A 14,542-nucleotide genomic window follows, 5' to 3' on the forward strand; every position below is an offset into this window, starting at 1 on the left:
TTCAATTACCTGACAGAAATTGGTCAAATAGGAAAGCTTTAAAAATTGCATCCTTCCTATACAAAAGCTTAAATTTACCCGCGATGTCACCTGTAAATATTAGTATCAGGTCCACTCGGACATTTCATATTTACTTTTATCCTTTTTTTCTCGAACTCTTTTCTGGAATCTTTTAATCCCATTCCCCATCCCTATACAGAGTAGCATGCCAGCAGTTATATACGCGCCGGCAAAATTCTCTGTTTTTCCAATAAAGAGCCCTCTCTCTCTCTCTCTCTCTCCGCTTAGTTCGCGCTGAAGAAAGGAGGTCAATTCGTTCGCTGCTGCCGCCACACTTTTCTCCTACTCTCTCTCTCTCTTTTAATCCCATCTCCTCCACCCTGCTGGCGCTGAGCCGTGCTCCCGCATGGGTTGCAGAAGATTGTGCCAGCCTTCCCTCCTTTACCACAAGAACGACTTCTCTCTCGTCTTACGTGACGAACGCGCGGGTTTCCTCTTTGGGTAGGCATTTACAAGATCGCTGCATGCTACTGCTGTACAAACAACTCGGAAAATTGACCTTTCTTGTCGACTAAACGGGCCACATGTATGAGATAGGCGCTATGTGAAAGTGCAAGGAGAGGCACAGCTCGGTTATTAACTATACGTTGAACTTCCAAGACTACAGGGCAAAATTGCAGCTTTTGAAAAACGGGCGCCAAATGCGCACGACCTGTCTGGCCAGGCCTCAAGGAAGATCGTTCATTGATTGCCAGTAGAGCAACTAGCTGGTCATCTTTGAGATAACGCCGATGCATAGAAAGACAGAAAACTGAGCTAATTTGTAAGGATTCATTATGCAAAAAAGGTGCGGCGTACATTTCGCTGCTGGTTAAGGAGTAGCGCGGATTTCCTCACCTATTGGCGAAAGACTTCTATTGGCAATATGAACACAATTTCGCGAGCGTTTCTCCGATGTCAAGGAGGAGGAGTTCCTTTGAATTACATGCAATTGGCCTGGGAGTCAAGCGAGATCTCTTAGGGGCGAGTATACTGTTCGGATTATAAGTTTTTATAGATTACTAATCTCCGGAGACCTCCTAAAGCATTTAGGCCGCTGGTACTCTTGTACTACCTTGTGACGATACTTTCTCCACTATTTCACATCTCGGGAGGGTGCGGGCTGACCGGCGATACCCTGGCGGGACAAGAAGCTCTCGTCCAGCAAGTACGTCGAGCAGCCATGGCCAATGGAGTCCTGGAATGAGGACACCTCCCACTCGACCTCAAGAGCGAAGACCTCGATGGTCCAACTGAATATTTTCTCTCTCTCTCCAGAATGAAAAATGAAAAATCGGGACCTAATTAACTTGTTTGAAGAACATCTTAGTTCTCTGCTTATTAGCAACTCGTCAAGCTCATTCTTACATTTTACCAAAATAACGCGTAATATACGTGGTACCCTGATATTAGCGTCCGCCATTTTGCAAATGAGACAGTTCCTTTGCGTTCAAGTGCCCTGCATTCTACTCAGTTCCCTGTACGGCATTTTGGAGTCTTCACATGCTTTCCCATTTGCCCACATAACAATGCAAGTATACAAACACACAACTGCCAACATAAACATAAGAATGTTTTCTTCTCTCGCAGCTACATCCTTGATTCATTGTCCGCCTTTGGCGTTTTTGTTAAACAGCTGCTTCCGCCTTTATTACGTTGCAATTGGTATGTGTTCTGACTGGAACCATTCTGATGGTAGAGCTTATTCTGATGGTCAAGCTTATTGTGCTTCGTGCCTTTAGTGCGTTTTATACGCGCTCTAGGACGCCTTTGTGCTCGAAGTATCGACTCACAATTATGCGTTAGGGTTGGTATTTAAAGAGTTCCCAAATGAATCGCTTAGAACCACCTGCCAAGATAGCTTTTTCTAATTTTCCACTTAAAAGCTTGACATTTCGATCGAATAACTATCCAGTAACTTATTAATGGCTCCTTCGCAACCATTCTTCAACGAGCTCGTTCGGCTGAATGGCATAAACGCTTGCGTGCCACCTGAACATGTCTCGTGAATTAATTCGTCCGCAAGGCGTCTAGTACGAAGATGATTGTTCATAAATGACACAAAAGGAAGATACAGCAACTAATGCAGGGTCAATTGGTTCACAGAAAACCAAGGGAAAATAAAAGGCGACAGTTTTTCAAACGCGTAGTCTAGCAGCATTACTGTCTCATTTTATTGAACTCTTACTTCAAGTTCGATGAGTAGTAGTTGTACCATTAGAATAGCGTGACGCACACGGTAGAGGGCAAGATGAAACACCACGAGCCACGATTTTACTCTACAGAAATGGAAACGTTATCGAGACACGTCCACACGAGCTCATGCAGTTACCGTAGTTTCCGTAACCACAAGCAAAACACAGAGAATGGCAGCTAGATATCACGTTCCGCTTTTAAGGGAGAGTGAGCTACCAAAGCAAATGAGCTTTTTTTTAAGGCACTGCTGCAGCAATCTACGTGACATTCGTCGCAGTCGTGCTTGTCATCGCGTGACTTAGGTTCATCAGTAGAGGAAATCCGTCGGTGCGCCAGTCTCTCACGCATTGAAACCTTGATGCCGTAGGTCATGTGCTCGGTGGGTCGATGAAGAACCCGAGATGATTGGCAACAGGCTCTTGAGTGTTATGTCGACCAGGATGCAGGTGCCGGTGAAGAAGGCCTTCACCAATGGTGTGTCGGTCATCAAGCCTCGTCGGTCCTTGACGTCCGGTGTCTCCCCCCGTCTGGGCGTTACCAATTAAAACAGGATCGGTGGATTCTTGTGCATGGCAAAAAGGGAGATGAAGAGGTTTCTGCCTCCCGTTTCTTTCACTCGTACCAAGGTACGTGCACCTAGGGAAGGTAGTGCAGACGCACCAATTGTCCCCGTGCTGCCCCCGTAGATCTGTGAAAATTAGAGGTACTGGAAGAAAAAAAAAGAAGGACAACATGCTCTGAAGTTATTTTCCACCAGAGCAGGCTGCGGGGTCACTAGGTGTACACAATGACCTCTGCACTGTTTCCCTCCCGTGGATGAGGTGGGAGAGCGTGGACTGTCAAACTGACCTGTCTCATTGCATGGTGGACTCGTATCTACGTGAATCTGTCTTAATAAAAAAGACAAGAGCATTTAAGGCACAACAAAATTGCTCTCCCTGCCACTTTTGGCAGTAGGTAATTATCAACCGAGACAGGTTTGAACTTTCACGCGCCCCAAGCCTTCATGCTTGGGCTCTTGTTAATCTGTTCATCTTAATGTACGATAATGATATCATTGTTCAGCTATCGTTCTATTCATTTTATTAGGAGAAAATTCACGCAGGCGTTCATTAGGACGAAGTTAACATCTTTGGCTGATAAAATTAAATCAATGGATGACTACTGTATTTTCTTTTCGAACAGAATGTGGTTGGACAAATAAAATCCATGACAAAGGCCTCATAAAGAACCCTGCCACCTTCATTTCGGTATGTATACCGGAACAGCATAAAGCACGAATACTTTGTTTAGCGCAAAACGACAGACACAAGATAGACGACCAGGACAAGGTGCTACTCTCAACTGTCGTCTGCCGCTACTCTCAACCTGTCGTCTATCTTGTGTCTGTCGTTTTGCGCTAAACAAAGTATTCATGGATTCGCACCAAATAGTCCGCCAGCGCAATTGAGCATAAAGCACGTAAGATAGGTTTTATATGTATAACAAAAATACAATACAAACGACAGAAATAATGCGAAAGTCAAATTACGGCATTTCACAGGTAGATAGCCAATACTGATACATGATCAAGAACTACTCCTTATCGCACATTCCCTTGCATTAAAAAGAAGAGAGACCTGCATATACCGGTTAAGATTATGTGAACTGACTGACAAGGAGTAGATACTTCAATTCTTTATTACGTCAAGAGCTGGATGAACTTTGGAAAAGAGGAAATATTATGTTAAGTTCCTAGAAAATGTCCAGATAGAGAAAGGGCGAGGGAGAGAAAATGATAAATGAAGGGCAGGAAGGTTGACCCGGACTGAGCCCGGTTGGCTACCTTACACTGGGGGAAGGGGGAGGGAAAGATTTAGAGAAGAAATATTCCCTGAATTTTAGCACAGTCAACAGCTTCAATTTCTTGAAAAAGTTAATTAGCGTGTCTTCATTTCCTGACATTTGCTAGCTAACTATGCTAGCCGCTGTTCTTCGGTAACAGCGTTCGCAACCAACCGGCGGACCAGCGTTGGTCACTGATCATGTGACAATGCGTACATATTGGACGCCATTCGACGAGCCACTTTCGTGCACACATGGGTCACTCTAGATGCGGGATTGAGTAGGTACCGATACCGGGAAACCAGTTGACGACTTGGTGTATACTGCGTACGTGCCAATTCCCCTCCCCCGGGTCTGTGCTGATCTCCAATGAAGCTCTTTGATGTCAACTTGGGTCACTGTAGACGTGCCAGCAGACGTACCTGTTGTAGACATGCCAAACACGATCCAGTTCCACAAGGCATCGTTCAGCAAGTGCACCTTGGGGACCTCAGTGTTGCCCAGGAAGGCACCAAATCCTCACCGCAGCCACTCATGGAAGGGCAGTAGTGCTCTCCTCGTGGATGTAGGTCGAGGGCTACCAATACAGCGGGAGGTGCCCGAGCGAAATGGATACTCCTTGGATCGACGTAGTCTGCCGACGAAAGATAATGGAAAACAAACAAAAAGAAAGAGCAGGGACTGCATTAGGTCCTCAGGTTTCGAACTATATTGTTTGTGACAGCAGCAGAATCTGACAGCCGGGACCGTCAATCTTTCAAGAACAATTCCCCATAGGAATGCATGCCGCGTCGGCATCGTCCACTACAGTGCAATACACAGCGCTCACTGGCAGAAAGCCTCGCCTCTCGTAGACCGGGTCTGTCTTGAAGGGATTATCAAAGAGACCTAGCCTTGTCATCTGAGACCTCAAAAGTACATGCACAGACGTCCACCGCTCCCAGAGTCTTGGGGTAACTGAAGGTATGCACCACTAGGAATGTGCCTCCCTAGGATGAGGAAAAAGTTCGCTTACATTTCTGGGATGGTGAGCGGAGTCTTACCCACGTCCCAAGGATTCCTCAAGCGCAGCAACCTGAGGCTTTTGCAGGCTGCGCTGCAAATGGACTGCGTATCTGCCGCTCTTCAAAATACCTCTCGCCAACTTTGGTCACTGAGGATGTGTCAGTGAGTGTAAGATTCACAAGATTTGTTTGGCCGCTGAACCAAAGCTGCGCGTCATGATAATCCCAACGCCGGATGAGTGCAATTTTTCTATAGTACTTTCGATTCCCGCCAAAATGCGGCCAGTGCCGCGGAAATTGAATGCGTGTACTCGTTCATAGCTACACAGCTCGATATCAGGCGGGTAACTCTGGTGGGCTAAGGACAAATCAGAGGGTACCGTTTCACAAGTGATAAAAGTACCTGCATACGACGACAGAGAAACCTTTTGGCCCCAGAGAAATCTTATATCATTAGCGCTCTTCTGCAATAAGACTGTCACGCGACCACATCGTCTTCATCAATATAATCAACCGTTATTTATCCCGGGCAAGCCACAAGGAGGAGCCTGATTCATGACGGTGGTGTAAGCAAATAAACAATGCTGTTGTTTTCTTTTTTGCACTTTCCCGCATTTACACGACACTTGGTACAAAGGAAGAAATTCCCCACGCGCTGTCCTGTTTGCTTTCAAAGAATATGAAGAAAATAAACGGGAACTAATCCTAATCAAACTACCAGTAAATGTATTAAAACTAAAGGGGACAGCTGAGGGATTACATTTCTACACTTTTATCAGTTTTATTGAAACGTTATGCGGTTCAAAGGTTCCAGTTCCAATTTAAACCAAAAAGAGACCCGCAGTACACTTTCCCGCGAGCATAGTTGTGCTCGGTAGGCGTAAGGGCAAGCCAATAGCGAGCAAATATCGAATTTCCGACATGTTCCTGCCACTTATAAACACACGTCAGAATAGTCCGGCTCAACTTCCATTTTGTTGTCGTCGCTAAAGCACTCTGCGCAATACCTTAACGCAAATATTACAAAGCATATTACAAGGAATGCATAAGGCTTCGCGTTTCCCTCTGACCGTGTGTGCGTGTGTCTTGTCTGTTAGTCCGAACACGATGTGTTGCCACGAGGCACCTTACAGCAAGTGTACCTGTGGGGCCTCAGTGTTGATCAGCAAGGCACCCAGTCCCTCTGCAGCCACACATGGAAGTGCAGTAGTCTTCTCCTTGTGGATGCGGCCCGAGGGCTCACCAATACAGCGGGAGGTGTCCGGGTGAAATGAATACTCCTTGGCTTAGTGAATCCTGGCAATGAAAGTTAATGGAAGACAAAATGAAAGAACAGATACTTCATTGGGTTTCGGGCCTTTAATTATTATGTTTGCGACAGCAGATGGCCCTGACAGAAGAGATTGTCAAGCTTTCAAAAGCAATTTCCCCATAGCAATGCACACCACGTCACCGTCATCCATTACAGCGGAATACTGGACTGCCCGAAACCGTGCAATACACAGCGCTCATTGCCAGATGGGGCACCTCCCTTAGTCCGGGTCCCTCATGGATGGATTAGTGAAGAGGCCTGCATACGACGACAGACAAAACTTTTGGCCCCAGAGAAATCTTATATCATTACTGCTCTTTCGCAATGAGACTATCACGCGACCACATGCACAGATATACACCACTCTCAGAGTTCTCGTGAAGCCAAAGGTCCAGGCAAATTACTAAGCGTGGAGATTACGTGATAAGTTGTAGTGACAAGCGCCTCAGGCTCCTAATTGTACGCACATAACTGCAAGTGCACGAGTTAAAATCCTAGTCCTTTCCTTACCCACAAGGTTGAAGCGTAAAATCAGCGGTGGCTGAACTGCATGATATTGAAGAATGCGCAAGGGGCTGAATTAAAACAGTAAATTCAATTTCCGTTTCTCCACTGCTCCCGCAATAAATTTTAAAGATATCCTTCTTATTTCAATTGATGCGCCCCAACGGAACGAGAAGATGCAGTGGAATAATCTGCATCAATTACATCCTGTGAAAGTGCATGTACAGCGAAGCTGTTGCCGACGTTACACAAGCACCACCACCATGAAGCGATGTTACACAAGCACATACTGCCGGCGCGTCTTTTCCTACTGCCATAATTACTTACACGTTGTTGTTAGGTCACTTTCGCAAATAAGATGAATACGTGCGCGTGTTCCTTGTACGCGTGCAGTTTGCCCCATGGTCTGCTGCTATCGCTATCTTTACGAACTGTTCTACATTAATAAGTATCTAAGATGAAGCTGTCTACGGCTACGATCTCAGAACTTCATGGCGTAACGCCGACAGAGAACTATCATCTATGGCTGAAATCACCAAGTGCAGTGGCTCATACCTCCGCAAGGCAGAGGCTACAAGTACTCAGCAACGCGAAGCGGACAGTGCATACCTGTATATGCTTTGCAAGCACGCGTGCGGCATGCGGAGCAGCATAGTCTCAATGAAGAACAGTAAAAGCACTCGAACCACATAAGTGATGATAAGGCGCTCCTTCGCTTACATGCAATGCAAAGCACGTAGCGCTCTCCGCATACGTTCTCTGGTAAGTATTACTGTTGCGCAAGCCGCCTTGGCAATGGCAGCTTGAATCTAGCTTATGAAAAAGAGTAACGTCACTGCAATTTCGAGGCAACGTTCAGCAAGCGTACCTTTGGGATCTCAGTGTCGGTCAGCAAGGCACCGAATCCACCCTGCAGGCACTCGTAGAAGTGCAGGAGTCCGGTGCTTCTGGCTGCTGCTCGAGGGCTCACCAATACTGCCGGAGGTGCCCGGGTGAGATGGATACTCCTCGGGTCTGCGCATCTGGCAACAAGATATATTGGAAATCAAAAAAGAAAGGAAAGAAACTTTATTGAGTCTTCGGTTTTCGAACTAGTCTGTGTGCGACAGTAGCAGGACCTGACAGCAGAGACCGCCAACCTTTGAAGGGGCAATCTGCCCTATTGCAATGGACAATTTCGTCGCCGTTGTTCACTGCTGTCGGAATCTTCGACCGCAACGAATCCTTGCAATACACAGAGCTCATCGGCTGAAAACTGTGCATCAAATAATCCGGGTCTGTCATGGATGAATTATCGAAGAGGGCCAGTCTTGCTCTCTGAGACCTGGGACCTCATAGAGAACCGCGCAAGTTACGAGACGTCGAGACTGAGCGGCTTGTTGTACTGGCAAGCGCCTCAGGCTACTAAATGTATTCCGCAATACTGCAAGCGCGTGAGTGAGTACCGTAGTCCCTTTCCGAACGGCGAGGTTGTAGCGTAAAATGAGGGGCGGCTTAACGGAATGATACTGAAGAGGGCATACCGACTGCATCATCGTAATTTCGGCGTAACGACGCCACCGTATGGCCCTGTGACCTTACTATACCGTGTTTCCTAACTGAGGCAGGCCAAGCCTTAAAAAGTAAAGGGATAAGAGATTCGGCAATGCGGCAAATTGTATTTTTGTCAGTCGCCTTGTACACGCTGTTGAATTCCTTCTACTATGACTCATCAGCTGACTAGTGAAAATGATTTCTAAAATTTATTAATTGCATAAAATTGTAGGGTAAATTACCAAACTGTACAGCCCGTTCGGAAACATTATATGCAACAGTTTCCAACTCACTTAATTTTATCGTTTCCTGTAAATTTGCAATTCGGCAGGCTTCCCCAATCTCCCTTGTCACATTACTAACACGCATTAGTAACAACCTATTTCAATAATTTTCGGACGAAGATATGCGACCCCGAAGTGGAAGCCAGTTTTAAACATGGGGCCAGGCGCCTGCATATTCTGGATCCCCGATGCCTATGACCACCTCTGCCACGGAGGGCTTAAGCAGGAAGTGTAAATATGGATAGAATGCAAGCAGTGCCGCAGCTAGAACAAAGAAAGTTGCTGTCGTATCATACGTTCATTGCATTTCACATAATCTCAGAAGAATAGCGGTGAAATCGAGGGTGGACGTGGTTTGCTCTCGCCCTGACCGTCTACAGAAAGCTATGCAAACAGGTTAATACAGAGAATAACAATTGGCTAGCATGTTCTACTCAACAACGCAAATAATTTATATCCTGCGCTCACAACGTTGTCTATGTCACTCCGCTTTCGTGCGAAAGAACGTATGTAGGTCAAACTGGCAGATGCACCAGTGAGAGATCAAACGAGCATCGATATAACGTCCCTAGGGCAATCTCGGGTCGTTTGGGTACTCATTGCCGAGATTGTTCCTGCAAATGCATGTTTGAAAGTACTTGCATTGTGTATAGAGCTCAAAGCAGGATGACAAGGTAGATTGTGGAAGCCTACGAAATTGCAAAATTACGGGAAAGTTGCGTGAGCAAGCCATCAGTGTCGCTATCTGAAAAGGAGTTACGATAGCTCGGTTAATTTGTGTAATCATTGCAGTATATGTTTTCACCATGCTTTGCGCACGTGTACGGTTCATCGATATGCACCACTCCATGTTTTTTTTCCTGTCACGTTTGTTTCCACTCGTACGATATATATATATATATATATATATATATATAGTGTCGACTGGAACCACCTTCCTGCTTCCATCATTCAGATCACAGATGTAACTTCATTCAAAACAGCAGTCTACCACGCTATCGCTTAACGTTGCCTGCATACCATTGTCTGCATATTACATTGCTTTGTATGTACCACTCCTTTCTGTAGTGCCTTAGGGCCTTGAAAGTATGTATAATAAATATATATATATATATATATATATATATATATATATATATATATATATATATATATATATATATATTTATTATACATACTTTCAAGGCCCTAAGGCACTACAGAAAGTAGTGGTACATACAAAGCAATGTAATATGCAGACAATGGTATGCAGGCAACGTTAAGCGATAGCGTGGTAGACTGCTGTTTTGAATGAAGTTACATCTGTGATCTGAATGATGGAAGCAGGAAGGTGGTTCCAGTCGACACTTGTGCGGGGTAAAAAAGAATCATGATACTTGTTCGTTCGGGAGGATGGGACGGCAACCGTATATCTGTGGTCTGAACGGGATGAAGTGTAGGAAGGTGGGGTGATAAGTTGATTCTTGAGCACCTGGTTTGAGTGATAAACCTTGTGAAATAGGCAAAGACGAGCACATTTGCGGCGTAAAGAAAGATCTGGCAGATTCAGGGTTATTTTCATACATGTAACACTGGAATGGCGGGAATAGTTAGATAAAATAAAGTGAGCTGCTCGATTTTGAATTGCTTCAAGCGTTACGGTTAGTGATGCTTGATTGTTATCCCAAATGGCAGATGCGTATTCAAGTTTTGAGCGAACTAGGTTTTGTAGAGCGTTAGTTTTACCGAAGTAGGAACGGTAGAAAAGTTACGACGAAGATATCCTAACATACGATTAGCATTAGCAGTAATATAATTAGTATGCAAATTCCATGAAAGATCATTAGTTATGTGAAGGCCAAGATATTTGTGAGCGTTAACGGATGCTAATGAAGTGTCATTCAGTACATATCGACACTGATTGCTATTGCTGGTTTTGCGTGATATGCGTATTGATTTACACTTGTTAGCGTTAAGTTTCATGAGCCAATTTTTAGACCAGAGTGATATATTGTGAAGATCTCCTTGCAGTTTATCTCCTTGCAGTTTATCTGAATCAGCAGGGTTAGTAATTTCGCTCGCGAAATGCCTGATTGTTTTTTTTTATCGTCCTCGCTCTTTATTGCAGAATATTTGTATACTCATTCTTACACCTCCAAATGGTGTCGGCTAAAGATTTCTGCACCGACTAAAGCTGCCACATATTAGGATTTCATGCCGTACACTGGGTGTGTCACAAAACGACACAAGGATCTTGTATTTCCCGTTCTTAGATTTGTTTGGAGCACTTTTGTTCCCTGTATGCAAACATCCAACAGAACTCCGTGCATATGGAGTTGTTGGTTCGACATCGAAACGCGCTTATCACTTTGTGTCTGCTTTTTCTGTCCCCTTCGGTGTACTTTTGCGCTAAACACAAGTATTTGTATTACGCAAAGGACTTGCGCTACAACATAGCGGAAGAGAAAATTCCAGCAGACGGTAATGCTCTACATGTTAGTAAAATTAATGCAGTCAATGACAAAGAGCGCTCTCGAATGCAAAGCTCTGTCAACTCGGCCCCAGCTGCTAATGCAAAGAATAATTAGGTACGGTAAACGAGAGAAGACCGCCCTTTTATATCCCATGCATTTGGTTTTATTTTCTGTCTCTGCTCTGCGCCTTCATGCATGTTTGTAGGACATCACCGTTAGCCCTTTAATATCGCATGCATTTGTGTTTTTTTCTCTGTGTGTTCTGCGTCTACATGCATGTTTGTAGGACATTGCCGTTAGCCATGCATACCCTGTGGAACGTCGTTATTTGGCACCAACCGAGGCTGTGGTGGACACGCATGAAGAATTACTGTAGGGCACGAATAGTGACCCTTCCAGAGGCTCGTGACACGGCCTCTGGAGTAATGCTGGGGAGGGGAACATCCTTCGTTTCGCTGCAGCCTGCCAGGAGAGAAAAGGTTTAGCAAACTTGTTCTCATGCCTCCTACACTGAGGTGTTTGCTTCCGCAAACACAACGTGATGTAAAAGGTAACAGAAACATTTTCTTAATAACAACGTTCCTTGTTGCTCGGCGCCACATAATCGTGCGCGTCAGTATACTAGCTCCCAGGATGTCTTATGTATAGAAAACGACGAAGCTACACTCTGAGCGTGTGCGGAGCTCAAAACTTCAGGGAAATTTCCATGCAGTGATAGTTCTCTAAGTTGTGGGGAGGAATGCATATATATATATATATATATATATATATATATATATATATATATATATATATATATATATAAATATAACGAGAAGAAAGGGGGTTAACCGAGGGGCCCGATTTTTATTATTCATATCATAAGAAGCCAACAAACACTGACGCCAAGGAGAACATAGGGGAAATTACTTATGCTTAATAAATGAAATAAAGAAACGATAAAGTAATGGAAATTAAAGTGGATGAAAAAACAACTTGCCGCAGGTGGGAACCGAATAACACCGATGAACCTGGGCGTAAAGGAACGTTACGAAGATTGGGTGGTCAAAGTTATTCTGGAGTCGCGAACTGCGGCGTTCCGCGTAAAATATTGTGATTCTTCGTCGTCCATGCTCAAAATATAAATTGCAGCTATAAGTTCAACCGGTACTGGAGCCACATCCACAGAAGACATCTAGATAATATGGCGCCAATTTCTAGGTATTTATCACACCAACTATGGTGGCGATGTGCCTTCTTAATCTGTATACGTTCCCCCTGGCAGCGTTATCCAGGCCGTTCAACGGTAAAAGAATATTCAAATGAAACGGTGCCAAACACAATTATAAGGGCTACCGTGTTCGGTCGACAGCCATTTTGATAACCAAACACCGTAGGTCGTTAAGTTTTATCTTGCACCACTATTTTGAAAAATATTTTTTTGTTGAACGGCTCGGCTATGCTAGGATACCCTATATATTCTCATCTACGTACAAGCTTCCAATCACTTCCAAAGTAGTGGAGAAGAGTAAACGTCCATTGCGAAGAACATCTTGCTGATGGCGAGGCGCCATGGTAAATATGATATAGACGTGCGGCTGTTCTTTCCACGCGTCCAGTTTGCCACATGGTCGGCCGCTGTCGCTAACAATATGTCCCACGTGAGGTGTTTCTGGCAGCTACTTTTACGAAAGGCCATAGCGTAAGAAGTTTCTAGTGGAAGGTGTCTACGGCTAGAATAGCGGGATTTCTTCGTGGCGCAACGTCAAAAGAAAACTGCGGCATCAGAAACTGTGGCCCACAGAAACTGTGGCCCACACTGCCAGATGCAGTCGCTCTTAGCCCGGTAAGGCAGAGCCTACAAGCACTGCGCAAAATGAGGCGAACAGTTCGTACATTCTCGGGAATCACGCATGCAGCACAGAAAACAGCATACTTTTCAATTAGGCGGAAGTTCAACATAAGCATCCGAAACACTTAATTCAAGATAATGTGATCCTGCGCCTACATGCAATGCGAAGAAAGTAGCCTTCAGCGCATTGGTTCCCCGTCAAAGATTTCTGTCGCGCAAGCTGCCGGAGCGATCGCGGCGACCGCAGCTTGACTGCAGCATACGGAGCAGGGAGTGACGTAAGCACACTTTCGTACCTAAAAGAAGAACCCGCCCGGCGACTGATTTGTGGTTGTGACAGTGTCATGGGAAATCCAAGTATAGTGAGGAGTGAAGAGGCGCGACGAAGTTTTCGATCTCGTCCACTAATTATTTCTCTAAGTGAAGTACATCTACTTAGGTAAAGTACATCTGAATGTCGCCACGTGAAAAATTTCAGCCTTCGTCGCAAAGCGTTCTTCGTTGCAACGCGCCCAACTACGCAACTGTCAATTAAACCCGATAGTATATGTAAGCCTTGTGGTGTCTGCATTTCTCGTGGTGCAGTGAATTCATCTGTAGTCTGTATTCACACATGTGCATTCACCACATTTCTCCTATTTAGGAGGACTATGCTGCATTGGGCAACGCCCACTTGATTGTCCTGATAGCTAGGAGACCACGGTTAGAAGTTATCGCTGTCCAAACGCTGGCAATTGAGAAAATTCTGGAGCAATAGATCACGCGCCAATTAATATGAGCCTATGTCGTGTCGGCCGATTGGCAGTTCTTCCTTTCTTCTTGGAGCGGCAAGCGCTTCGGCTGGTTGTAAGAGGATGCAGCATTTTAGAACAGCGCGATAAGTGTCGAAGGCTGTGATGCAAACGATGAAACAGTGAACAGCGCGCGTGAACCATATCCTGATCGCGGTGCTAGTGAACCAAAAACGAGCCACACTGACACAGTTGAATTTAACAGAGCCATAGGTTTCAACAAACTCATCTACATTGGCCTACCAGAACTAGTCCATAGCTTACAATTCCAGCTCTTGGTTGCATTCATCTTTTCGCTTCCTTCAGCCTCTCTGGCTGCATTTTGAATTGATGTAGTTCCTATAAAGAGGGCGAAAACATATTCGTCCCAGCGGTAAACGCCACCACACATTGCAATTTCGTGCCGTAAGAACAACCCCATTTCTTCATTAACGAGATGAAAACTCTTCCTTTTGCTCACCGGTTTTGTGGCGAATTGTTTGGTTCCGGCTACACGTACGCCGCAATTAAACTTAGCAAGCATCGAACCACCGACATATTGGTGCGACATGGACACAAACCAAAGAATAGCATGCCTGGCTTAACTTCTTTTCATTGTCTTCGTCCCTATAGGATTCAGCGCTAAACACTAACGCGAAGAATACAAAGGCAGGGTTAACATGAAAGCACACCACTTCGTGTTTCCGTGTATCCGTGTGTGCGTGCGCGCGCGTTTGCGTATGTCTATCCTTACACCGTTCTGCAAACACGATCAGTTGACGCGAGGCGACG

At 45.1% G+C, this 14,542-nt stretch overlaps 1 protein-coding gene across 1 annotated transcript in view; it reads right to left on the reverse strand.

Moving 5' to 3' along the window:
- Positions 1-2,285: 2,285 nt before the first annotated feature.
- Positions 2,286-14,542, reverse strand: part of LOC142590127 (uncharacterized) — a 76,156-nt gene continuing 63,899 nt past the window's right edge. Inside the window, exons 9-13 of the transcript XR_012830042.1 lie at positions 11,460-11,611; positions 7,748-7,901; positions 6,206-6,359; positions 4,482-4,693; positions 2,286-2,941 (exon numbers count right to left, since the gene is read on the reverse strand). The gene's annotated coding sequence lies outside the window, so the exon portion shown is untranslated. The remainder of the gene's footprint in view (positions 2,942-4,481; positions 4,694-6,205; positions 6,360-7,747; positions 7,902-11,459; positions 11,612-14,542) is intronic.

The sequence above is a fragment of the Dermacentor variabilis genome, chromosome 8 (assembly GCF_050947875.1).
Source record: "Dermacentor variabilis isolate Ectoservices chromosome 8, ASM5094787v1, whole genome shotgun sequence".
Lineage (NCBI taxonomy): Eukaryota > Metazoa > Arthropoda > Arachnida > Ixodida > Ixodidae > Dermacentor > Dermacentor variabilis.